Consider the following 25,401-nt stretch of genomic DNA (forward strand, 5'->3'; position numbering starts at 1 on the left):
CTCCTCATTTGCTATTAAAAGGATCCTTTATTTCACTTTGATTTTACAAGGAAAGGTATTTCTTTAATCACCATCTTCCAAAGCTCTAAATTAGGCACAAATGATCATTAATTTAAAAAGATTACTAACTAGAAATTGTTACATTTACTCAGTAGTTATTGAGACCTGTACTGCTTTAAACTGGCTCAATTTAATGCCTCCCCATTACAAGTAAAACTGCCATTGCTAATTGAACTGAAGCAATTGATGCAGTCTAGTGGAAGAATAGCCTGGGGAGAAGTGTCATATTTCAAGGGGAAACATTGCTGACGGGTGGAAAAACAAAAGGCACAGGCAACTTGATTTTCTAGTTTGGAGTTTTATTAAATCAAACGTTCATGAGAGCTGGACTTCAGTTTTTGGTGCCCTAACTGAGATCACGTAAGAGGGCTGTATGTGAGATGGATTTGTAGATAGGAGTTTCACTCATAAATTGGAATTTCTCTAATTTAAGAAGTTCACTTTAAAAAGAAATGATACTGAACAGCCTATCCTCATTCATGGGTCAAACTGAGTTTATAAAAAAAAACAAAAACATTCTCCTAAGCCCTGTTCTCCTCTCACTTGAGATGCCACTCAAAGCTGCTTGTGCAGATCTTCACAAGTTAATTTACTCTGAACTTTCTTGTATGGTTTGATCAACAGTAAAATAATCAACTTGATTTTTTGAAAAACAAAGGATTTAAAAAGGGGTATTCTGTCAAGGTGAAAACTTTTATTTTTTTAAAAATAAAGGACTGCAAATTTAAAAATGCTTCCAGCTTTATTTTGCTCCTCTGTTGATGTTTATAATGGTATTTTCATCAAAGGAGAAACTGTGGATACACAAAGTGCTATTAAATGCACAAAGTAAATAAACTGCAAAAATAGATTTTTTCTTTGCAAGCACTTTTAAGTTATAGGAACCTACGGGGTTACATTTAACTATAGATGTTACAAAATTTTCAGGCAATTAGGATTTTGTTTCCTCCTTGATAGTATTTTTGAATAATGTTGATATTTAAATTATAATAAAGCCTCAGATTCAATACCCTATTGAAATGCAGTTCACATATCTCAGAGTTATTGTGTCAGGGTGGCAATAGACTTGGGCAGACGTTCTTTTTACATTCTGCTCACAATTTGAGGGGTCTTTGCAACAGTACGGGATAGAATAATAATTTAATTTTAAATGAAAAGTTAGATTCTGGAGCTTAAGATAACATTTACTGAAAAATACTATTGTGCTGGACTGCTGCCACTGGAACACTGGAGGGGCACCAGTTGATGTATTTATTTTTAAATGAAATAAATATTGGATCATACTCATTGGCAGAGGTCTTAATCTCACTGACATGAAGTCAAAGACCTGGAACTCTGCTTCAATATTTTTTAAAAATTAAACAGCAGGACTAGGAACTGTTTAAAATGTAAGACCTTATGCAGTAAGGAAGAGGACTCTGAAAGAGCCTCTTCTTGCAATCTGTATTAGGAGGACACAATACTGGTAAATCCACACAAAGTTGAAATTTTGAGCCTAAGTACAAATGCTATGTATGTTTATGTATGTATGTATGTTTTAAGAAAAAACCCAAAAAGACCTGTAGCCATATAACCAACCTTACCATGAATGTGAAGAAAGAAAGGAACATTCAGGATCCATACACACAACCATTGTGTTGGGTTGAGAGGGGGGGATTTTTATGAGCTGGAACAGAGATTGAATCCTCCCCTGGGATACTGAGCAGTAGTAGATGCTTCAGAGCTTTGACGTTGCAGTAACCACTGTGGCTAACGTGCACCTCCTTTTAATTATAAGTTTGCTGTTATGTTTATGCCAGACTAGTGCAGAAGCTCCTGCAGGCCACAGTTACCTACTGTGCAGGGGGTATAGACCTAACCACCTAGTGTCTAAATAAAGATTGCTGTTTTAAAGTACTGTAATTAGCTGGCTACTATGTATCTGCACTTTTGTCCCCTGTTGGGTGGAATCAGACATGCACAGCTGTACGCCTACCTCCCAACAGTGTTTGTCCTTTAGCTCAAGGAGTAGGGGGCCTGTGCTTTTGCAGCAGGAGAACTGAATTCTATCCCTGCTGGTACCATAAAATTCTGAGTGGCCCTGATGTCCAGAGTAGCAACAATGTGTGCAATTCTAGATGGATTTGTTTTAATATGTATGCAATAAAATGTCATAGAAACAAAAACACTTCATTAGCTGAATTGGGAAAAAAAGGAAATACAGAAAAACAGCTTTAAAATAGATTACACAAAGGAATATGGGTAGTTCAGGAGCAGCAGCATTACAGCAAATACTCAAATCAGCACTGGTAATTCATGCATTGATGATGATGGATTGGCTTTTTCTAGTGCCTTTTATGAGAGGATCTAAGAGGGTTTACAAACAGTGTGATTAACAGTCTCAACAGGAAGAGGGTCCATACTTTTCTGTGCATTCAACAATGTAACATGCTAAGTATAAATATTTAAACAGTAGGACCTCATCTGAGTAGCACACAACTGTATAAAATCAGAAAGCAGTTGTAGATGGGTCAGGATTACAAGGACACCTAAATCGATGCTGTGTACCTAGATTATGCTGCCGCCACCATGAATTCACTTAATGTCTGAACTAGCAAATATAGGAATAATGCTATAAGCAATACCCTGTGAACATATGTCAAAAAATAAGTTTAATATTATATTTGAGATTTTAAGTAGAAAGAAGTCCAGAGCAGAGGTTACCTTAATGACTTTTCTCTTGTGCCATATGCCTCCTAGATGAAATTCATCCTGGGTTGGCAGACCTGAAGTACTCCTGCATATGTGGGTATGGAATCTAAATGGTGAGGATGATGAAGGGGAGGGATTTTGGATCCATGTTTTCACTGATGTATTAAGTGACTGCTTCACCCAGTTCTTTACACACAGAACCTAAGTAGATATGACATAAGTAGGTAAGGAGCTGGTCCTTCAGTGACTTTTAGTTAAAGCATTTTGAGATCTTCTAAAAAGTGCTATATAATAGCTAAGGTGAATCTTATTTTGAAGTTAAATGTATACATGTGTAAGTATGGAAAAGGAGTCTAAAACTGCATGTAATCTTTTGACAAATAATAGGGGGAGTCCTTCCTTCAAACTATTAACTACAGTTTTGGTAAGTAATTATTGCACAAAGATCAAAGGAAGAAACCAAAGCAAGGAACAAAGTCAACAACAGCTGATATACTTGTCACAAATTGTCATTCAGCCACAAGTGTATTTCAAGTCTAATCTCAGGCATCAGACCAGGAAATACATCTCACAGATGTTGACAAATTCCTAATGTCCTGTTAACTCTTCAGTTTAACACTGCCATCTATTCACTGCCCAAAAACTTCACTAATATAGAGTCAAGGTTGACTAGCACTGCCTCCTACTCTTCTACACTAGCAAGTTCACTGATACTTAAACCACTAAAATCCAGTAAATATAGAGATATGTATGCACCAGCCCTGCCTTACAACCTTAACTGTGCCGTGATTGAGTGATGCTCCAACCTTCCCTGATTGATGTAACACCTTATGCTTTCAGATGCTATATAGTTCTGTGAGGTTGCAGCACATAGGTACAGTAGGAAAAACTGTCAGACTGTCCTCACAAAAGCAGGAGTTGCATTTACGGTAGTATGAATGTTGGCAGCTATGTACAGTATGTCTGGCCTGTCCTTGAGCACTTCATCCACTCCGCATAAACTGCTGCCAGCTGTCACCAACCTTAACGATTCGACTGTGGAACATCACCTGTGCTTACTTCTGCCCTCTAATCTCTGCATCAATCAGTTCAGATAGCCCTCATTCTGTGAAGGGCAGTTGGGGAACATATAGATGACAGAGGATGCAATTCAGGGGGATATACCCCATAAATGACCTGTTTATTTAGTCAGTGCTTACGACAGGGCAGCCCTGGCTGAAACATAGAGGCAATCAGTGGAGGCTCTTACCAGTGCCAGGGGGCAGAGTTCAGGTGGCGGGGCAGTGCATTCTGCATTGCCTGGTGTCTGGTGGAGAGGAGCACTAAGTGTTCTGGGTGGGCAGCAACCAAGCCTGGACAGCCTCAAAAAGTTTTGGGCGCTGAATGTTGGCAACTGCATCTCAGGGCCGCAGCGCATCAAGCGGGCACCTCTCCTCCGGCAGGGGGAGCCTAAACTCCTCCCCCTCGCTCTGCCCCTATCACGTGGCGGGATCCCGCGCCTTCCCTTGAGAAGGCGGAGCTTGTCTCGGTTGCCTTCGCCCGGGTCACATGGTGGGTTCCCCAGGCCGGGCCTGGGGGTCACGTGGCCGGCGGCGGGGCTGTGCGAGCGCGATGGCTGCTGGGTAATCCGAATGCCCGGCTGCGGGAGGAGCCGGGCTGGAGTCGCTGTCTGAGGAGCCAGCCAGCGGGACCCGAGACTGCCGGGCCGCGCCGGGACCCAGCCGCACGCCCAGCCCAGCCCGCAATGGAGCGGCGGGACCCCCGGGGAGCCGCCGCCGCCGCCGTCTCCCACCGCCTGTGACCCGCTCCCGGAGCTCCCCCGCCTCTCCGGGTCCTGCCTTCCCTCCCCCCGGGGCCCCCATCTCGGGGCCCGAGCCCGCTCCTGGGGCCTGGTCTTTGTGCCCAGCTCCGGGCCCTGCCCTGCTGGCCGCGCCTCGGTCCCCTTCTCCTCCTGGCTGTCGGCTCCTCAGTCCCCTTCGGGCCTCCTCGTCTCCCGCCCGGCGGGCCGGCGGCGGCGGCGGCAGCCGGGAAATGGTCCGGGCCTAGCGGAGCAGCGAACGGAGGTAAGAGGCGGGGGGTGCGGGGCCGCTCCGGCTCGGTCTCGCTCCCTGGGGCTGGAGGCGGGGGCTCCCGGGTGTCTGTCTGGACGAGGCCCGTTCGCTGGCGGTGGGTCTGTGTCCTCTTCCTCTGGAGGTACCCGGGCTTGGGCGGAGGGAGGGGGAACGTCTGCCTCCCTTCCGCCCCCGAGCATGGGCTGGGGAAGAGTTCCCCGGAATCCGCCTCCCCCTTGAGGGGGCCGTAGTATCTCCTGGGGGTGGGGACGGGAAAGATCCAGTTCCCCGTATCTGCCCCCCCGCTTATTCTTTAACATTTCCCCTCCCCCAAACCTGCCTTTTCCAACTATCTTCCCTCGCTTGAAACTCTTTCTGTTGCCCTTTCGGTTTTAGTACCCTCTCCCTCATGGACGGAGCCTCCTCTTGGTCTCTTTGTAAACTTCTGCCCACTCCTTGCCTCCCCCACCCTCTGTCCCCTGCAGCTCTGGATGGCCTCTTTCATGTCAGATGTGACCTGCTAAAAGAGGCATCAGTCCCTATGCTGTCTAGATTAATACATGGGGATGAGCAAGCCCACTTTTCCCCCCAGCACTCACGGTTGGGTGGATGTGTAGCCATACACATAATCTCTACTGAGATGTGCTGGCATTCCCTCTTTTCGAGAAAATGCAACTTACATGGCTCTGGGTAAATGTGACTATAGGTTGTTAGGTTTTTCTTGGTGGTGGTTTTGCTAATGAGGCCGCCTCCTCTTCCTCTCCTGGCTGTTAGATTTAATCCTCCAGTAATTGACGTCAGTGCTTTGTTCCTTCCACTTTGCTGTGTGTTTTAGGCACCAAGCAGTTCTAGGGATGGATCAGGCAAAGGAGTGGTGGGGAGGCCTAGGCTGTGGCTTCCTTCATATTGAACAGTTTTTTGTTGTTGTGTGGGTTTTATTCATTTATTTATTTTGTGGTAATGGGTGGGGTAAGAGGAAGTCAGAGTTTCTGGCTTATTAGCTGAGCCACAATCAAATCTTCCTTCTGAACCAGTAGGTGATGTTTTGTTGTTCAAAGCCACTTGGCGATAATTGAATTGCCCCTTGGCTAAACAGGGTACAACAACTTAAACAATATTCCTTGAAGTCAGGACAATGTTCTCCCTTTTCTATTAACAAAAAGCACAAAATACTTTAATAACTAAAACACAGATGGTTACATTTTCAGTTCCTATATTCATTCATTTATAGGAATGAAAAGATGACTAATTTTAACATAGTTTTGAGCCAATATACTAAATTCAGGGGTAATAAAGTAGCAATGTTTCTGATCCAGTCCAAAATAACTGAATACACAGTGTGTTCATAAGATCTACTGGTTAATGAAAAGGTGCCTGACGTAAGAAGTGTGGGCCCTTTAAATTTCCCAGGCTCACCTCCTTCGTTAACTACTGTATCTTTCAGTCTCTTGGTTTATCATGAAAATATCTGAGTGTCTGTAACATCCACATGATAATGTGCCTTGTCTTGCTTCATCATGTCAGTTAAACCTCCTGTTTACCTCAGTGGGTGCCGATCAGGCCCTTACTCAGCATGTTAGTCTTTGAAGTGAAATAGGTTTGTCCAAATTCCAGTTCTGTTTTTTAATTTATATTTTCTCCTCTATCAGTATGGATGAGTTCTCCAGTTTTCTTTCCTTTTCTTCTAATATTTCTGAACAGTAATGGATTGCCAGCTCAGAGGAGTTATTGTGAAATAGGGCGTAGTTAAGTGAATTGATGGAGTAGTGGTTAGCCACCTGATTTGTCAACTTACAGAATTTTCTCCAATGAAACTTTTTTTTTCTTTTTAAAAGTCAGATGCTACCATGGGTGCCATATATTATACCCTGCTGGTGTAACAATATACTGTTGTTTCTGTGGGTGATCAACATTCAGCATATTATTTTAACTGGGATCTGTGGAATGACTTGTATAATAATATTGCTTCTTTTGACTTTAATTCTTGCTGTTGATACATTTAATTACCCTATTAGGCTTTAAATATATCAACACTTTTTAATATTAGGATTCCTTTTCTGGTCACTATGAACATGCCTGTAACATTTAACATAGAAGTGCAAATTCTTTGTTCCCATTTATTTTGAATAGTTACAGCTAGTCTTAAAAGGATAGTCAATGTCAAATCTAGAATTAAAAGTAGCATTTCAGATGCTGTTTGTGTCCTTCAGTCTTTTTGCCAGTTTAGTTTAGTCACTTTGTCTTGTATCTAAAAGGTTGCAACAGGGAATCTGATTGTAAAGGGGAAACAGTGTAACTGACTACAGAGTGCTGTTAGATGCACAAAATGAAGTGCACATTTTTTATTATTTTCCTTGAATCTTTTCCAGTCACAATGATCTTGGATCAATAGTTAGAACTTCAGACAAGTGTTTTTTTTTTTAAAAAGGTACACTATTAGTATTTTATATTTATCTGTAAATCAGCGTGTTGAGTTGAGTGGCACATAATGGTCCCTTCTGATGTTAAAGTCTGAGTCGCTATCAAGATCCAGATATTTCTACTTCTAAATGTATATCCCCAAACTGTGGTAAATGACTTAAACAGCATTTTGTAAACTGTCTGACAAATATGGAACAGAAATTTTATATTAAAAAAAACAACAAAACTTCATGGAAACCAGAACAGTCATAAATCATAGTTGATGAAATAGCTGAATGATGAGGAAAATCTTGCTATGTTTAGGAGCTACTTAAGTCATAATATTTGCTTTATTCAAATGTTTGTAAATAACAATGTTGAAATGAAAGTCTCTAAACTTCTTGAATGGTTAAACATTAGCAAGTGTTGTATTACTTAGTTCCTTCTTTTTTTTTTTTTTTTTCTAACTAGTGGCTTCTTGCCAGGGTGCTCTGGCTTTCTTTTAGAGTTATAGTTGCTGTTTCTTGAATATGTCAGAGGTGATCTGTGACATGTGGCCTATACCTTAGGGACTGGAGCAATGATTCCCAACACTTCTGTGTTAGTTTGGATGGCAGCTCCCCTGCCACCACATATTCTTGTGCTATGGCTCCAGAACAGTTGCCACAATCTTCCCCCAACATCCCTTTCTGCCCATTTCTTGCTTGTCATCTTTTTTTCTGTTTGTTTCTTGCGTTAACTGTGGTTTGCTACTCTTCTCCTCCCCATTGCTTCAGCTCAACAGAAGGCACCATGCTGCTCACAGTAGGTGCAGAAGTATCAACTGGTGAGACCCATGATTGAACTTGAGTGTTGTGAGCAGAGACATGAAATTGAGGATGACAATTGGGGAGCTCTCTGAGCTGGCCAGCAGAGAGAGATGAGGGAATGTGGGTGCTTTTCAAGAAGCCACCTGTGACAGCAGAAGATGATTTGCATCAGGGAGAGAAGAGTTGATCTTATGTCATGTAGCTTTCCCGGCCATACTGTTTTGCCCACCTCCCTTCAGGACTAGTTTAATGTGCCCAGATAGAGAAAAACTGGTTGAAGGATATGGGAAAAAGCTTCAGATTTGTTATTGTCAATTTCTTGTCCTTACTACAATAACTGCTCTCAGCCAATTAATTTCAAACTGTTGTTTGTTGTTCATGTGGATTTGTTTCAGAAGTATTGTCTTATCTGGTGCAGGAATATGTGCTTGCAACTATCCTCAACATAAACACAAAAATATCCTTAGTATACTAGTCTTTTGTTTTGTTAGATTTAAATGCCAGTTTGGTAGCTTATATCAGGAGGATACCAATTTGGATGTCGTCATGGCTATAAAGAATAAAATATTCCTAAGTTGAAATGCAGAGGCATGTGATTGTGTAAGTATATTTGTGAAGACAACTTAACAATTTTATTGTCTTACAATGCCTGTAGACGGGCGGACTCACCCCGCGGCGCCTCCTGCTGGTGACTTCTGGGAATTAGCTCGATTCAGCTCTGGAGCGCCCTCTGCAGGCCGGTGATCCGCCTGTCCTCTGCGCGCCCCCCTCCCCCCCTCTGGACCCGGTGCCCTTTTCTATGGGGTGCTGCCCCCTGGCAGTAACCCCTTTCTCTCAGGGTCTCCCCTCTCCAGGGAAACCCTCACCCTCTATCCCCACCTCGCCTCAGTATATGGCTACTGCCAGTCATTGTCTAGCCCCTGTGCCCTGGGACAGACTGCAGTATCAGCCTACTCATCGCTGGCAAGGTTGAGGTTGGACCTACTGCCTTGACCTACCCCTGGGCTGCCCCCTGCAACTCCCAGTACCTCTTGGCCTTATGCTAGGCCGCAGCCAGGGGCTTTCCTGGCTGGAGCTCCCCAAACCTGCTTCACTCAGGTACCCTGTGTCTAGCTCCCTGCAGCCAGGCCCTTCTCCCTCTACAGGCAGAGGCAGGCTCCTGGCTCCCAGCCTCTTTATACAGGCCAGCTGTGGCCTGATTGGGGTGTGATGACCCAGCTGCAGCCACTTCCCAATCAGCCCAGCTTAGTAGCACCCAGCCACAACCTTCCCCCAGGGCTGTTTTAAGCCCTTCAGGGCAGGAGCAGGGTAAGCACCCTGCTACAATGCCCTAAATTAAATTCTTCACTGTTAAAGTATATAAAATACACTGATTTAATTGATAACTGTATTAAAAAAAAGTCTTGGATCACAAAATCATGGAACTAGAGATGGAAAGAAATTGTCTAGTCCATCCTTCTGCCTATGTAGGATTGTTCCTATTATGCAGTTACAAAAGTCCTGTCCAGTTCCTCTTAAATAGGCTACACTATTCCACAGACTGATGATTCTCCCTGTCAGTAAGCTTCCTTTCCCCCACCCCAAATTGCTGAAGTATTCAGACTGAATTATTCCTTATTTTCATAATATTACTGCTATATCCCTTGTACTATGTTTCCTCACCTCAAGGGGGCACGTGTCATGGGGTGTACTCACTGCTAGGGCACTGATTCATTGTTTCATGTATGCTTTAATTGCTATACATTATAATTGTCACCACTAACCTTTTTGGCAAAGGTTTCTTTATTTTACTTTGTCTTAATAAGCAATGTTTATTTTTCAGAATGGCCTTTTGTAACAAATGGGTATGTTTTTTTTTTCTTCTTCTCAGTATTATAGCACAAGATATGGCTTTTTTTTTTTTAAGCCAATGAAAATAAATGGTGGTGAATTTGGGATATCTTCCTCAATCTCTATTTTTAAGTGATATGCCTTAGTTCTAGGCATTATAACAACTAGGTTTTATTACTAGTCATATGTGCACTTAATTCTGTATGGCAGGGATCGGCAACCTTTGGCACGTGGCTCGCCAGGGTAAGCCCCCGGCGGGTTGGGCCGGTTTGTTTACCTGCTGCGTCCACAGGTTCGGCCGATTGTGGCTCTCACTGGCCGCTGTTCGCTGCTCCAGGCCAATGAGGGTGGTAGGAAGCGGTGGTCAGCACATGCCTCGGCCCGCGCTGCTTCCCGCAGCCCCCATTAGCCTTGGATGGTGAACCGCAGCCAGTGGAAGCAGCGATCCGCCAAACCTGTGGATGCAGCAGGCAAACAAACTGGCCCAGCCCGCCAGGGGGCTTACCTGATGAGCTGCATGCTAAAGGTTGTCGATCCCTGCTGTATGTGTCTATTTAAGGTAGGACAAATAATTGTGCAACACTTTTTAAATGGATTAAATATACTTAAAAGCTACCACTCTTTAGAGAAAAAAATGTATTTACCTTAACTCCTCTTGATTTTGAGTTTTCAAGATTTGACAGAAGTGACCTTTACATTTTCATGTTTGTCATACCTTCTTTAAAAGTCTCTGTTTTAGGAACTAGAATATGAAGTAATAGTACCTGTCTCAAGTCTTGTTAGTTTGGAATTATTTGTGTGTGTGTGTGTATTTTTAATGGAGGAATGTACCATATCACTGAATAACTTTAATACAAGTAATGAGGTCTTTCATTGGGAAAAATGGTTGGGTGTAGGTGTGTGAGTGATTCCCAATGTGAAATTATATGGTGATGGAAATTTTTTACACAAACAGAATTTTGGTAGTCCGTCCAAAGATCAGTATTCTGAATCTTGCTGCACTTCCAAGTTGTTAAACTCTTGTCTCTTCTTTCTCCCTTTGTCTTCCTCTCTTACTTAAACCCTCTTGGTTTTCCTGCTTAGGTGGAGAGAGTACTTCAGAGATCAGGATTATGATAAATTAAAACATGACTAAGGAAGGAATACGATGGAAGGAACTAGTAGACATTAAGGGCCATGTGATTCAAAAGTAGCGGCCAACAGTTAAACCTGAGTAGGATGGTGAATTGCCTTACCCTTCTAGCCCAGGGGTTCTCTAACTACATTTCACCGCGACCCCCTTTCTGATAACAAAAATTACTACACAACCCCAGGAGCAGGGACTGAAGCCTGAGCTTGCCCACCTGAGCCCTACCTCCCTGGTGGTGGGGGGAGTCCAAAGCCGAAGCTCAGGGGCTTCAGCCCAAGGCGGGGGGCCTGTAATCTGAGCTGTAACTTTCAGCTTTGGCCCCAGGCCCCAGCAAATCTAATGCCAGCCCTGGTAACCCCATTAAAACAGGGTCCTGACCCACTTTGGGGTCCTGATCCACAGTTTGAGAACCACTGTTCTAGACAGATCTCTTTGGTTTTTTATTAGCAAGTACAGCACTTAGATACAATGGTAGTAGATACAGTGAAATGTCTATATATAAATAAAATCCCTAAAACAACTCCCCTAAAAGAAGCCAGTATAAAAATGTCTTGAGTGGTCCTCCACCAACAGAAAACCTGGAAATAATAAAGGCTGCCATATATCAGGAAATACTTGTGTAAAATTTGTTTACCATTACATCGAGTGTTTTATCAGCCATGTTATGGGTTACATAATTAAAATAAAAATTGTCGGGAAATACAAGAGTCCAAACATGGAAAATTCAGCCCAAAAGGCTGTCGTGTATTTTCACATGAAACTGAGCATGTAATAATGTGGGGGAGAGGGATTTAAGGGACACTGTTTTACATAATTACAGCAGATACCACCATGCTCCAGCCGTAATGAAACAGAGTAGCATTTAATGTAATGCTAGTCTCTCTGATTGGTTGGCAAATAAAAAAACAAAACAGTTGCCTGTGAATTTTTTTCTTGTCAATTTAAAGGACCTTGCAATGTAGCACATAGTGGAAAAGTATGTTTATCCTGCCCTCAGTCTTTGTAACATAGGTTTGTTGGTATGGATTAAGGAAATGATTTGATCACAGATTCTGTGACTTTAATAGATCCCCATGACTTTGGCTCAGGCTTCAGCTCACCGCAGCAGGGCTTGGACTTTAGTCATGCCCTGACCAAACCCTAATTTTTTTTGTAGATTTTTACCATGACTGCTCCATGCATTTTGACTAATTTTACCATGACAAAATTGTATCCCTAATCAGGACAGCTCTGGGGGGGAGGGATAGCTCAGTGGTTTGAGCATTGGCCTGCTAAACCCAGCATTGGGAGTTCAATTCCTTGAGGGGACCATGTGGGGTCTGGGGCAAAAATCAGTACTTGGTCCTGCTAGTGAAGGCAGGGGGCTGCACTCAATTATTGTTATATCCATACTAACTCCCTACTGAAGACACAGCTCCACTGGTGTAAACCAATTCCTCAAGTGGCATAAAATAAGCTATAGTGGCAAAAGGACATTTTTGCTGGTACAACTGTGCCTACAATAGGGCTTTTGCTGTAGAGCTTTGCTGGTTTGGAGTGGTGGTGGTGGGAGGGCAATCATCCTGACATGGCCATGTACGTAAAACTTACTCGTGTAGACCAGGCCTTAGTATCCACTTGTATATTTGAGACATACAGAAATTAAACCGAGACATAAAGGTTCCCAACATAGATACAAGCTGCTAAATCACTGTTGGCCCTCTCTTTCCACTTGGTGTTCTAGTTCAGTGTTCACCATGGTTGCACAGGCTAAGTATCTCAGTAATTGCACTTATCAGTTCCTAGCTATTTTAATACTCTTAAAATGAAGGCTGTGCATACTACTTTGTCCAAATCTCTTGGGCCAAAAAAATTGACTTGGTCTTTATAGGTGTATCAGACAAGTGTAGAATTTGTATTTAGATCAAGTTTCTCTTATTTATTTTAGATATCTGTGAGAACAAGAATAAAGCATATAACAGCAAAGCTAGTAAACATATAAAGGTTTCAAAGAAAAATTGCACAGTATAAGACTGTTTTGTAACATATACTTATTCTTTAATTAGAAACTACAGAAAGGAAATGTCTGCTCTTATCTCTGCCTTATCTAATCTGATTGGCACAACTAAACAGAACAGTGGTAGCCTATGTCATTTTTAGAACCCCACTGATTCACTTCCTTATGACTCTCTTTCTGGGGTTCCAAATGTTAAGTTGCGCCTCAGCCACATTGCTGGAATAAGTTAAACACTTATTAAAAATATTGATTTACCAGGGCAGAAAATAAGTGTAGTCAGTGAGTGAAGAAAAAGAATAAAAAGGCAGTTCCTAGAACAGTGAATTCTTAGCCTATAATATCAATACCAGGTATATTTAATTAGAAAAAATACCGGTAACGCTTCACTTATACACACCCAAACTCAGTACTCTACCGGAAATACATTTTACCAGTGGAGAGTTTTAATAATCACTTAGTCCTAAGTGTAAATCAGCTTTTCATTAGCAAGCTGCTCAGAAAGGATTTTTCTTTTCTCCCTCTCTTTCCTATTTTCTTGCAATATTTTTCTTAATAAAAAAAAAGACTTGCATTCTCTTTTGGCTGAATGATGCAAGGTCTTATACTCAATCAGCATTTATCAATAGCCATTTTTAGAAGGTTTCCCTCACTTACCTATTTGCCCAAACAACTTTATTTTGTGTGTGTGTGTTTAGGGGCAAATCATGCCCTTAATGCCCTACATGCCTGCAGATGAGGTGAGTGAGGTGGAATAAGTGTTTCTTTTGTGTGTAGGGATGGGTGAGATAGGAGGAGAATGTAGGACTGGAATGGATTTTGAAACACAGTACCTATATAGTGTGAGGCTATAGTAGCTTTGTGTGTACAGTCTATTAATGGGACCCCAGTCCTGATCAGGAGCCTCTGGGTGATGCCATAATACACAAGATAAAATAACTGTAGGATAATGTATGGATGCTGGGTAGTGCCAGGAATTTTTACTTAGGCTGTAAACCCCTTGGGGCAGGGACGATCTTCTTGGTCTAATTGTATGGTCCCTAGCAGAATGTGCTCTTCCTGGCCCATGAATAGGGATCTTAGGTGCTATGGTAATACAAATAATTGCATTAAGGTTGGGATTTTTAAAGGACTTAATAAAAGCCAATAGGAGTTTGGTGCTTAACTCTATTAGGCTCCTCTGAAAATTCTAGTCTAAATATTCACCTCTAGAAGGTAAAGGTAACATGAAAATTATTTCACCTCACTTTAGCCAGCTCTCTAGTGGGATGTTATCCACTGAAGAAAATCTACTGCTTACTTGACTTTCCAAACACCATTTTCACTATGCTATTAAACACAAACTTTAAAATTATGAAATGGTCAGCTGTTGAATATTTATGCAGTACAAAACCAATATTTCAATAAAACTCCACAAACCTTACTAAAAATCTAATTTAACCAAAAACAAAACTTGCCATTCAAGTATTTCATCTCCTCATACCTGCATACTACAGCAAGGTGTAGGTTAGAGCAGCTGTGAGGCTGTTCCCCAGTTCCTGCATCTGGTTCAGCTCCCAGTGTAAATTGGGAGTGTAATGGCAACTGTGGCATACAGCCACCTTTGTGTTCTCATCCAGCTCCTCTAGGCATGTTTTGTGGTAAGCACCATTTTGGCTAGATCAAAGGATTGACTGGTATCTCCATAAGAGTGTGTAAATTTGAGTGTCTTCTCACAACAGACTGTAAAGAATTATCCTCTGGATCATTTCAGGGTGGGAAGAAATACTTTTTTTTATGGCTGGCTCTGGGAAAATAGAAAATCTAGTTTAGTCTGGAACTCAACACAATGAGAACCCCCAGGCATGTATCAGTCAGGGACTGAGTGTTCTCAACTCCACTATTGAGGGTGTGAAGAAATTAAGATAATTTGGTGATGAGCACTGTTATAAAACTCTAGGTAGAGAATAACGAGTGTATCATTATAGTTGAGAACCTTTTCCAGTAAATGGCAATATAACTTTTTTGAAACTGGGTTGATTGAGTCTGCCAATAGACCTAATTTCCTTCTCTTTGTTTACAGTGGAGAGCCCCTTATGTCATTCTGACTATATTAATTTAGCATGGAAGTTCAAATAATGCCTCATGCTGACCTACATAAGACACTAGAGACTAGACTATATTTATGGTCTTTCAGTGGATTGCTATTTATAGGTTAAGCGAGGCATTGCTTGTGAAGCATTTTAAAAAAAAGTTACCACTTGATATCAAATTATATATGTGGGCTGGTCAAACATTCTGACATTAACTTGGCCACTGTTATGCAAATTACACTAGACAGATTATTTCTTTGAAACTTCACTTCATCATTCTAGATGAGTGAATTGCATTTAGCAGTGTTTGTCTTTATTTAAAGATTGCTAGTGATGGAAGAACCTGCATTTCTTTTTTGCTGCAGGCATCTTCTGCTTCCTTTGCTGATCTGTGAAAATCTTTTCTTTTTTTGGGTGTGATGGTCTTTAATACCACTTCTTAAACAAGATAACTATGTACTTTGGTAGTCATTTAGACAGCATTTACGGCTTAAAGGAGCATTGTTTATACAGCTGACATCCGGGAAAGAAACTTGTTTGTTATTCAGTAGTTTATTTTGCAAATATTTGATTTTTCCCATTTTTGGGGCATAAAACTTGAAAACATGACGACCTTATGGTAAGTCTGATAAATTTGTTTAAAAGATGGATCTCCTGGGTGGAGGGAAAAAGTGAAACTAAAAGGCCAGTAGTGTGTAGGCATGTTGTGGTGTTATGAATTGTAACAACTCAAGTATCTTGCTGAGCATATAGGAATAAAATATTTCTGTAGAAGCAGTTAACTTGTGTGAAAGCAGAGGTGATGGGAGTGGGGAGGTAGGTATAGGAAATGCAGTGCCTTGAGAAATGTTGCAAATGCTTAAAATTGAATTTTTGTATTCAGAAAAGCTTTATAGTGAAGTTCACATTTTTATTACAAAGTTGATTAAAAATATTCTGTTAAGTATAAAATGACGATGTGCAGCTGTTCATCCTTTAAAGCATATTATTTATTCCCTTTTTGTAGCATGTATCTCTTTAATCAATTAAACATTTAGTTGCTCATCTTTTATAAAGCTATTAGAAACAGGATATCCGAAATAACTTGATTGCTTTCCTCTCCAGAATGAGAGGAATGAGTGCACTTTGTAGAATCCACTCTGTGATTGCACTTGCCCCTACACACTAATCTTGTGCTGGAAACAGCAACTTGAAGCTGACTAGGTAGCATGAATAGTCAATTTCATGTGTAAGCTGTGTCTGAACTAGAAATGGAGCTATTTTTGAAATAGCCAGCATCATTTTTGACACTCTGTCAAATATTGCGCCTCAATAATCATAATTAAATGCAGTTTGTAAGTTGATGTACACAGAGGCAGCCAAGGCCTGTAAAACACCAGTGCAGAAAGCATATCATGCCAGTCCCTCATGCCAGTGGGACATTCATTCTGTTTCAGGTCCTGAACATATTTTGGCCCTGGCAATATTAGTGGATAAACAATATTGAAGCAAATTGAGGGTATATCCTCAGGGTGCTGTATCTGCTTTTGGGTGCCCCATGACTCATTTCCTCCTGCAGAGGAACACCAGTTTGAATGAGACCATATCTCCTGGGAGAAGAGTGAGTTGTTCACTAACTATCCTTACAGCTTCACCACCTTTAAGAAAACTTGAGACAATGAATGCTGTGAAGAGCTGAGTGAGCTACGTAGTGTTCAGTTCACATTTATCAAAACTGAACATTGTTTTTTTAGCACAGTATCAATAGGATGCTTGACAGTGAAATACAAATTGAAATTCAAGATAGACACATAATGGAATGTCTCATGAGAAATTGTGAGAGGCAGTATCTCCATAATCCAAGGGAAGTGGAAGTTAAATCCAGATGTGTTTGACAGACTTGCTCTGTTCTGAGATTTGCTATTTTGTGTTTACTGTTCAATACTGTCCTTGTAAGGTCCAGAGAACTGGTGAGAGCAGAGGAGAGAGGGTGAACCAGTTGTCTGAAATAAACCTTGTTTTTTCCTTTACATCTCACCTGGAAGAATATGGGGTTATATTCCTGCAAATGATTTGACTAGACCCAAAGCTGATGTATACTGGTTCATGTCTTGTGTTAGAAAAATATAAGGAGGTTCAAAAGTCAAAACAGCTTACTGGGGACTTCATGAAAAGTCAACTCCTTTCCTAACCCCAGTGCCACAGGATTCATAGCAGTAAATGTGATGCTTTCAACTGAAGTTGTATAGTGTAAAGAAGTCAAAGCCATGTTAGTCATATTAATGTTTGGTGCATAAACAAGCTTCACATAATTAAACTTAAATGTTGCCTTGGTTCCAGCATTTGAAGCAAAAGTTAAAGACATGTATAAACAGGACTATGGAGACTTAATACTGCTTGACTTAAACAGCAAAACTTTGTTGGGAGACCATGTTATAACATGGCTTGATCTTGCCTTTGTGGACAGGACCTAACCACATCTAAGAATCTGACTTTAGAGTTTCTTTCCATTGTACTTAATTATAACAACCACTAGTGACCTAGAATTGAAAAGATGTGGAGAATTTGATCCTTTGGTTGTAAAATCCAGTTGGCTTTAGGTCTGATGAATTAAGATCCATGTAAAAAACTAAATCAGGTTGTTTCAAGTATCTGTTCACTTACAAAAATCTAATTAGAGTTAAGGCTTGTGCTTCACATTTGTCTTTTTTCTTCCCATATTCTTTTGGACTGTAGGACTTAGAACTCCAAACTCAATTGTTAGAGAACAAAGAAATGCCTAATTAAGGTTCCCCCACATATCCCTGAAAAGAATGTAGTCATGTTGCATAAGTCACAAATATGCAAAAACTAGCAGTACAGTTAGTGTGCTGCTTCATTTGCCACACAACCTTAATTCTGCCCACTTTTTTCCATTTTGATCAGCAGCTAGTACTGCCTGGATCAGTGGAGCTACAAACAGCACATAAGGATCTATTGGACTTTATGAATAGGAGACCTGATCTGGAGCTGTAGTAGGCATAGAAAAAATGGCAGTTTTAGTAAAGAATGTGAAGTACTATGATTTCTTTCTGGCATCCCCACAGGGGGAGAGTCAAGGTCGTGTGGTTGTTCCCGAAAGACATTCTTCTTCCTCCGTCCTCCTCTTCCCCCCAGTGGATTTATGTGGGTGACAGAGGGTGAGAGCTGATAGCTGAATGGCTCAAAGGCACACAGCTTCCAAGTGACTACCTGGGACAGCAGTCCAAAGAGAGGAACTGGTAGTTGTGCCCCTCAACTGTCAACTCTTCTCTCTTTCTTAGTTCCTTCATGGCATCTCTTAGGCTTGAGTGGACAAAGGGTAGAGGAGGAACTGTCAGTTGAGGGGCTGTGAATGTGTCTGCTGCTCCTCTTGCAGGAAGTGCAAAGCTAGGAACTCTACTTCCGGGAGCCCTGCAACTCTTTGCTCTGCCTGCCCCACAAACATACCAACGGACAGGGAGCAGTCAGAAAAGCGAAGCTCATAGCTGTGGGTTTGTTTCATTTGGAGGAGGCAGTGGGAGGAATGAGAACCAGTGCCAGCTGCTCTCAGGAGTATGGCTACCAGCTGCTCTCAGGGCTACTAGCTCAGTTGAGGAGTCTCAGCCTGCAGAGCCAAGAATGAACTGCTATATAGAACTGTTTAATTTTTGGAGCTTGTTCTTGGTACTAGGCACCAGGTATCAAGCTGATGCCTCAGTGAGATTCATTTGTGGAGCCACAGCTGCCTCCTCTCTCCCCCAACACCTGCACAAGGTGATAATTTTCTGATTTTAAGAATTTTGGTGGGTGACCTGTATACTGCGAACCCCTGGAGCAAATTACTTCAAATTTGCACCATAAATTCTATATGGATATACTAGTTTATTAAACATTTTTATGTGTATTTTTGGGTGAAGATTGGAAATTTGCCTTTAAACAGAAACCATGTTGCAACCTTAACTCTGGTGCTGCTAGAGCTGCCCCATAATTTGACTTTTTACCCCCCCCCCCAAAATCAGATTTTTAGTGTTTTTTAATTTCCTATAGTTTGGTCAAAGTGTAATCCTTGCTTAGAATATCACTAGTCTTCAACATGTTAGAATGTATACCCATTTCAAGTCTGAATTGCTGGCTTAATAAAAGTAGTACTATATTTATATGGCCTCCTTTTTTCTAAATAATCCAAGAACCCTTTACAAATGGGTTGTATGATGACAAATTATGTACAAAGATCACTTCATCCACCACTGAGATGCAGAGGTTTCTGGGGTAAAAATGATAGCTGTTTAATAGTGCACTGTAATACTATATAATGGTTAAGGGAAGAAAGTGATGAATACCACATCCAGTTGAAACTACAGAGCAGGATGTAATAACCCAAACTGTAATTTGGCCAGGGCACAAGAATGAATACCCTGCTACTGCTAACTTTACTTGGCCAAAAGTGCTTAGGACCATTCTGTCTCATCTCGGAGTGAGCATCTTCAGCATTACAGTATATCCTTTTACCATTCTGGAATATTGGTTCAGAGTTAACTTGGAGGGAAAATCACCACACAGCGAATCACCACTTTTTTGTTCCTTGGAAGCTTCTCATTCAAATATTGACCAGGCCTAACCCTGCTTATCTTGAGTGCTGACAAGATCGCAATGTGTTGATCAGTGTGTTTGCCTCCCACTCTTTCTTTATTATATGCCGATCTCATGGCGGAACGTACAGTTTTAGTTCCTTTCACATGAAGGATAATGTAGAACAAATATTAGATTCCTTTATATTCAGGGTTTCACTGCTGAAGTAGCCTGTGTTTTGCTTGACTAATATTTTTCCTCAGAGATATTTATGGAAGAGGAGATCCCTCCTTGTTAGAGGTGGAGTTTAAGTAAAAAGAGGAGTGTTTCTTCCTTATCAAAGTGAATTTATGGGCTCAAGTCCTCTTATGACCAAGTGTGAATATGATCTCTCTGCATGTGTGTAATCACGAATTTATTGCAATCCTTGAGTTATAACTTAAGAACTTATTTGGTATAGTAAATTCCTTCCTTGTAGAGCAAATAAAGCTCATAGTTGGAGGTATCCCAATCCAAATAAGATTCCCCCCCCCCTACATGGAATACAGCTTCTATATTTATCAGAGCCTAGAGAAAACTGCAGCCCTTTTGTTAAGAAATACGAGGGAAAGGAATGTGGAAATAAAATGGGGTATTTTGTTCTTTGCAAAGTTAGCAAGATTTACTTTTCCTGCGGCTTTAACCATATGTAACAATATTTTCAGAGTTCTGTGTAATTTATCTCTGGCTCTTAGTTACTTGGTGTTGCTGCAATTTTAGCTACCAGTTTTAATAACCTCTTACTAATCTTATTTGTGAAAACCATAATACTTTTAACCAAGTGTAGGATCTTCATGTCTAGGATAACTTTGCGCCTAAAGTATTTTAATGGATATTTAAAAAAAACGAACATCATCAACAAAAAAAACCCTCAATCTGTAAAAATGAGTGGGTTCAGAGGATCCAAAATCTTCCTTTTCTGTCTCTGTGATTTCCTGTCAACGCTTCTCTGTGTACTTTAGATAAAGTTTTCTGTTTGTACACACTACATTGTGCAAAGCTGCTTTGTGTACAATAGGCCTTCCCTTTCACAATGGAAGGGAGTGTTTTACTTACTGTTTTTTCCCTGGCCAAGAAAAAAAGAAATAGCTTCAAACTAAATGTTACCTTTAATACCTATTTAATTGAATCCATCTTGCAGTAATTTGCCAAGATTTTGGTTTACCTATGCATACCTTGCATTTCCAGTGCAATGAAGTCATGTGCAGTGATGTCACTTTAATCACCTTTTAAAATCATTTTTACTCACTCATGGAATGCATTACCGTAGTAGATAGGAGCCAGATACAAAAAAACAGATTGCTTTAGGCTGGTCTGTTAAACCATACTTTTCTTCTTTGCATCAGATAATTATTTCTCTTTCGCTCTCCTGTGTCTGAAATAACGTTGGCTTGTTCTTCAGCATAATTATTGGGGGAAGGCTCTTGTGAAAAAGCTGATTTGCATCATTCTTTGAAAATGTCCAGGGTTGGGCTCAGTCTTTGATCTCTGAAGGAGATCTACAGTTGAGCACCATCCACTAGATGTGCTTCACCTAAGGCACCATCACCTTTCCATCAAACACTGTTGTCTTGGTGGGTTGTGAAAGGAGAGGAGGTTTCATGGAGTATGTCTACACTGCAGTTAAAAAAAATCTGTGGATGACCCATGCCAGCTGACTCTGGCTAAGGGGCTATTTAATTGTGGTGTAGACATGTAGGCCTGGGCTCTAGGACCCTGCCCAAGCTTGAACATCTAAATCGCAATTAAACAGCCCCATAGCCCAAGTCAGGTGGCATAGGCCAGCCATGGGTGTCTAATTGCAGTGTAGATATACCCTATGATAGCAAATTAATACAGCGCTTGGCTATCAGTTTTCTGTAGCATTTGTAGAACTCTTATCCTGACTACTCTAGAATATATTCTCTCATGGGTTTTGCAGATCTTTTGGGTTCTTCAGTTTGGGAGTACTTGTGTTGCAAGTTGATACATTGTAGCATTTTAGCCTGTGCAAAGAACTTGGTGGCAAGTTTTGTAGTAAGTTGCTACACTTCCAGTATTAAGCCATGGGAGCACGTGTGATCATTAATCTGCTGGGCTGTCAATGAAATACAAAAAGGATTCCAGTTTTTTTTGTTTTTTTCCCCCTATGTCCGTGTAAATAATTTGTGAAAACAGAGTGGGCCTCTAAAGTGTAAACTACAGGATTCTGGGGTGTCGTTCTACATCTTGAGTATTGCGAAAGAGGACAGAATTTTCTACTTTTCTATTTGAAATATAGTGAAAAATGTCTAATATAGTTGATGAAACCGGGTGTGTCCAACATGAAGAGCTAGATACTGTATGTGTATTCTCTCTGAAGACTGTTTATCGTTCATGGCTAAATGTTGTCAAACCAGATTTTGTTGTTTCATCACAGCCAATTAAGCAGCACTGAATAAATGAATGGCTATTGCTTCATCTCTTGCTTTATGAAACCAGTTTTAGAAAAAGAAACCCTTGAGTGCAAATGAGTACTTTTGGAGGATACAAGGCAAAAGTGTTGTAGACATGCTTTAAAGACCCACTAATGCCTTGTTGAAAAGTTGGAGTTAGGGCTATCTTTCTGTATGGAATGCTGGGTGTGGGATTACTTGGGCACCCAGTTTTGGCAGCTATGTCTTTTATTGCTACGTTAATGGGTCTAAGAAAACTGAGCAATGCAGCTGTCAGTGAGGGAGCATGATGAACTTATGAAGGGATGGATTCTGAATTAATGAACTCTTTGATTTCTGTGATTTTTTTTTTTTTTAGTAGGGGGAGACATGGTGAGAAGAGAGGATGTTAAGCCTATCCCTAGACATGCGCCTAAAAAGAGATTTCTTTATCTTGATGTCTTTCATAAGAACAGCCATACTGGGTCAGACTAAAGGTCCATCTAGCTCAGTATCCTGTCTTCCGAAAGTGGCCAAGGCCAGGTGCCCCAGAGGGAATGAACAGAACAGGTAATCACCAAGTGATCCATCGCCTTTCACCATGTTGCCAGTAATACTTGGGTGGAAAGGGTGCCTACTTCCTTGTCTTCGCTTTATTCCTGTCAGATTTAAGATGTGTGGTTAATAAAAACAGCTGTTCGTGATTTAGTGAAAGATGAAAGCCTCCAAGACTTTGCACCACTTGAGACTCAGATGGGTTACTCTGACTTGCTTTGCATAGCTGTCTTTAGTTGGTGCACCATGAGCCAGTGGAAAAAATAAATACCAAACCTTTTCAGAATAAGTGTGTACTCTGCTTCCTCATCATTGTCTCTAGTATTGTATGAGAAACTATACTAGAGACATTTCTTAAGTACTGATGTAAGAAGAAATGGTTCTCTTTATAACATGGCAGCAGGGATTTAAGTAACCCTCACTTCACCATTCTCATGATGATTTTATAATTCTGTCCTTGTATTTTAAGTTGAATTTAGAGGAAAGTTTGAGCGTACAGAGAGCACAAGTCTAGAAAGTCAGCATATCTCTTGTTGTGTCCAGAGTTGTTGTTGTAGCTGTGTGGGTTGCAGGATACTAAAGAAACAAGAGGGTGAAGTAATATCTTTTATTTGACCAACTCTCTGTTGGGGTGAGAGAGAGAAGCTTTCAACCTACACAGAGTTCTTCCTCAGGTCTATAAAAGGTAGTGTCACAGCTAAGTACCAGGTCAAATAGATACTGTAATTTAGCATAAGTAGTTAGAACATTTTCTGTTTGACCTTGTATTTAGCTGTGACACTAAGTATCTTTTATAGACCTGAGGAAGAGCTCTGTGTAGCTTGAAAGCTTCTCTCTATCACCAACAGAAGTTGGTCCAGTAAAAGATATTACCGTACCACCTTGTTCTACTGACAAGAGAGAGATACTCCATTATCACAGTTGTTTCTACTTTTAAGTAATAGTACAGGGGAAAACGCTGGAACCTCAGATACCACTGTGGTAACTTGATGATGATCACCGCCATCATTTATAATAGTGTTTTAAATATAAAAAAGTGTTTTTAATTTATAAAGGGAGGGGTCACAATCAGAGGCTTGCTGTGTGAAAGGGGTCACCAGTACAAAAGTTTGAGAACCACGGCTTTTGAGTTTAGTGATGCTTTCAACCCAGCTATAGCCTGTGAGGGGTTGTGAGTTAGAACCTGGGGGCTTTCACTTGGGCTGGTAACCTGTTCACTGTGCAGTAAGGATGCAGGCTAAAGCACTTGTGTGGTGATAGTCTGGCAGTGACTGTCCACGGTTCCCCTTGTGTGCCCAGAAGAGACCACATTCTCCCACAATTAATTGGGCAGCTCAGCTTACTGCATTGCATAGAACCATGGGATATGCTCCCAGAAGTCCTAAAGAGATGCAGGGGGGAGTGCTGTACCAGTAAAAACATGGTAACTTGGGTAGCGCTTTGCAGTGTAACTGCTCAGACCCAGACTAGGCTAACGTGTGTACTCACACCCTGGTTTACGATCACCCGGGGTAACTGCAGTGAAGTGAAGACATACCCATCTCACACTAAGGAGGACTGTGAAAATGAGAAATAAGATGTTGAGTGAGAGGGTGGAGTGAGGTGGCAATAAGGATATCTTTTAGATAAAGATCAGCTGGTAATAGGTTTCAGCTTAAAACAGTTTCTTTTTAACATAAAACCCAACAACTGGACACAGCCGGATTCAGTGTTTAGTCAGTGTTTTTTTTGGGTTTCATGTGATGTCTGACTATTAATGTGCTTTCTTAGTGAGACACCCCCAGGTTTTCGTGTGTGCTCCAGTTCTTGCATTTTGACATTGGAATTGAGGAAAGAGGATCAGAGCATAGCAGAATCACTTTTGGTTGTTATAAACTTAATGAACCAACTGTGTAGAATATTTAATTTTGATGAAAGTCATTTATAGTTTTTAACTAGTTTAAAAAAATAATTAACTGAGAATTATAATTTGGCTGTAAAAGCCTTAACCTAAAGGAGTTTGCAAAACTAGTTAATTAATAGCAGTACTGATTTTAATAGACATACCTTTGTCATTTGCTTTTTAAAGTATCTTTGCATCTTGCTAGTTTTGTTTGAGCATAGACCTGCATCTGTTTCTCAGGTGATCATCTTGTAGCTGTATAGTGCCTGCCCATTGTTCAACCAGGGAGCTGAGATAACTTACATAGTTATGAAAATCCACCAAACCAACAGCCCATTAGTTTAATCTATTAACATAATGCCAGTATGCAAACTTGTAATGATTTTAATGGCTGTTATTCACTGGAAGTACTGAAGTTTTATCTGATTTTTTGAATCCCTTTTAAACTATTGGCTTCAGTGAAACAAATACAATCCAAATCCACCACCTGTGAAGAAATTTTTCTTTTACTATAATGTTTAAGATGGGGGTTAGTGGAAGAGAGAAATTCAGGTAGCTTGTCTAATATTTCTAATTACCCATTCTCCATAGATTTAGTAGTGTGAGCTGAGAGAGCCAGTTTAACTCCAGTGTTGCCCCTGACTGAACTCAGTTCCCAAACCAAGATTTCCATCTTTACTGTCTTTTCACCTGAAGTTGTTGCACACATTGCAGTCCCTCAGTGCAGTAAAAGACTATTTCCGTTACTTAGTTTGGATAGTCCTAATTATTAATGTAAGGTTGGAAGATGCTCCAGGTCTTCATTTGTAAAAGTTATTGCTGATCAATTTTTTCCCCTCATTATTACATTACGAACACTATACCATATTTTTAAATAGCTGCAAATGTTAAGTCTGCTTAAATGTTAATTAAACTTTAGATGTTTCTAAACTGTAGTAATTGAATGTCT

At 40.8% G+C, this 25,401-nt stretch overlaps 1 protein-coding gene across 1 annotated transcript in view; it reads left to right on the plus strand.

Annotated features, from left to right (window-relative positions):
- The first annotated feature begins 4,402 nt into the window (after positions 1 to 4,402).
- The window catches only part of AFF4 (AF4/FMR2 family member 4), a 74,645-nt gene continuing 53,646 nt past the window's right edge, over positions 4,403 to 25,401 (plus strand). Inside the window, exon 1 of the mRNA XM_045027022.1 lies at positions 4,403 to 4,814. The gene's annotated coding sequence lies outside the window, so the exon portion shown is untranslated. The remainder of the gene's footprint in view (positions 4,815 to 25,401) is intronic.

This window comes from Mauremys mutica, chromosome 8 (assembly GCF_020497125.1).
Source record: "Mauremys mutica isolate MM-2020 ecotype Southern chromosome 8, ASM2049712v1, whole genome shotgun sequence".
Taxonomy (NCBI): domain Eukaryota; kingdom Metazoa; phylum Chordata; order Testudines; family Geoemydidae; genus Mauremys; species Mauremys mutica.